The sequence below is a fragment of the Dermacentor albipictus genome, unplaced genomic scaffold (assembly GCF_038994185.2).
Source record: "Dermacentor albipictus isolate Rhodes 1998 colony unplaced genomic scaffold, USDA_Dalb.pri_finalv2 scaffold_16, whole genome shotgun sequence".
NCBI classification, from domain to species: Eukaryota; Metazoa; Arthropoda; class Arachnida; order Ixodida; family Ixodidae; genus Dermacentor; species Dermacentor albipictus.
Window position 1 is genome coordinate 6,038,898 of NW_027225570.1, and position 2,634 is coordinate 6,041,531.

Genomic DNA, 2,634 nt, shown 5'->3' on the forward strand with positions numbered 1-2,634 from the left:
CGTCGATAATGATCGTCCAAGTGCGCGTTCGTTTCTTTGAAATCTTCTGGAATTTTCTTGAGTGGTGTTTTATGTAAACCATATTTAAAAGGCGAAGCGAGGACAATCGCGTAGCCCAACAGGGTAGGGGCTCAATCACGTGACCTCGCCGCGTGACCTGAGTGGCCACTGTTCGCTGCCTCTGGGAGGGATCAGCCGACGGTGTTGGCACATTTTACTCTGCGACAGGTTAAACTATGGCACAGAGTTTTGAGAAACACTATGGGTTAAACCGAGCATACGTGCTAAACCCAGATTATAAAAGCTAGGAAGCTCTTGGAGGATTTTATTTGTTAGTGAGGATGCTTTGTCACCGTTTGTTGTTTCTAAATTAAATTCCGTAGAGAACACAGCCGGTGACTGGTGCTATTCTGGGCTTACTACAGATGTGTCTCACGTAACGTGTGCCAAAACGTTAGATATGTTCACCACCACAGCGTCGTCATGATACCATCGATTATTATTAGTCTTGAAAACATATACACCATTAACAGGAAAGGGAAAGCGAGGAGCAGGCTGGAAACTGCCACCGGAAGGGGCACGGCGCCTGTCTATACTCTTCAGAAGGGAGGTGACAGCAACACAGAAATGGAAGATATGATTATATCACGCTAGTAACAGCACCACATGGTCGTCACACTGTCGTCGTCAAACCTTCCTCGTTACTCCAGTGTCGTCATCCAATGGTCGTCATTCCGTCGCAATGAAATCAAAATTAAATTATGGGGTTTTACGTGCCAAAACCACTTTCTGATTATGAGGCACGCCGTAGTGGAGGACTCCGGAAATTTCGACCACCTGGAGTTCTTTAACGTGCACCTAAATCTAAGCACGCGGGTGTTTTCGCATTTCGCCCCCCTCGAAATGCGGCCGCCGTGGCCGGGATTCGATCCCACAACCTCGTGCTCAGCAGCCCAACACCATAGCCACTGAGCAACCACGACGGGTCGGTCGCAATGAAATCGTCGTCATCGAATAGCCATCGTGCCATCATGGTCGTCTCATTGTCGCCATATGACGTCGTCGTCATTTCAGCATTGCCTTACTATTGACGTCATACAATCGTAATCACCTTAGCGTAGTGATCGTGCTGTCGTCTTGCCGTCTATACGTCACTCCGCGACTCTCTTCGTCACACCGTCCTTATCGTGCCGTCGTAGTAATACCAATGGCATCATTCTACCAATCACATCATGTTGTCTTCCCACCGTTGTCGTCCCATCGTCTTCGTCATGCAAATACAATATCTGCATCGTCATCATGGCGTCGGTGTAGTTCCATCATAGTTTTGCCGCAGTGATTCTATTGCCGTCATGGCGTCGCGGTCGTTTCGTCGTCTGGCAATGGGAGGCACAGCTAACCAGCTCGGACCCGGCGGGACAACAGTCCTTCATAAGACAGGTCAAGCGGGACGCCGAGGCCAGCGGGGCCTTGGACTAAAGGGGCTCCGAGCATTGCACGTAAATCCTTTAAGACAACAAAGGTCTCTCTCTCTCTCTCTCATTACTCCGTCGTTATGCATGGCATGCATATGCATGATCGAGCGCAACGTGTCCATCTGGGTCGTGTGGTCTCGACATACCAAACGATATCTGAGCAAGAACAGATTCCTGCAACGCGTGATCAATCCAGTTTTTTTTTTTATTTTAGTTATTTTGACATGCTTTGTTCTGTGTTGAGTGGTAAATCGAGTGCCTCCCTAGCGTGCAAAGCGATGAAGTTTTGTACGCTCCACACGTACTGTCCCGTCCACTCAATGAGAGAGACACAACAATAACTTTATCGAAATAAGGTGTGTGCATTGATTACTGCGGGTGGAACCCCTCTTCCAGGGCCCCGATGCCTCTTTCAAGATGAAGTACGCTGCTGGTGGAGAAGCTGGTCAAGCTGGTGGAGAAACACTGTCGTGGTTGCGTGTGCAATGCGCCATTTCCGAAACGCGGCCGTAATACGCCTTTGCAGAAACGTGCAGCGCAGCGCGTTCACCTGGTGCCGTCTTTTGGCGAGAGGGTGCGCCGTAACGCTGCCGTCAATGCGAACGTGAACAAAGGGTCACGCAAATTTTTCGTTTTCCTTTTCTTCCTCTTTGTTCCCGAAGTTTGGCTTATATCATTTGGGGTTGTCGGTTGCGAGCAGCTAATGAGCATGCTGTGGAACCTTCGACAAGCATTTTACATTTACTTTACTGCCTCCAGGTGTCAGGCGATCACACTCAGAATGCTGCAGACTAGGTCATACCCCAGTTTAGCTTTCCTCAGCATTATTGCTCCGCACGTGTTCTCTCTCTCTCTCTCTCTCTGTCTGTCTTACGCAAGGCGCTTATATAGCTTCTTCGCATAACCCTTGTGTAATACAGTAAAGCGTACACGATGTATTGTCGTGAAGTGAGAATCGCGGACGGGCCGATCTTGTACGACAAATACCACCGCTACGCTCTGGCAGTCCACGGACCCCACCTGAGATCCCGCACCATCGGCTTTATCATAACCTCGTGAGCTCTCCTGGGGATTCCGTTTGTCGGTATTTTTACTTTCGCGCAGTAAATAATCTCACAATAATGCATAGTTGTATTGCGGTGAAGCTCAGAGCAGCCAT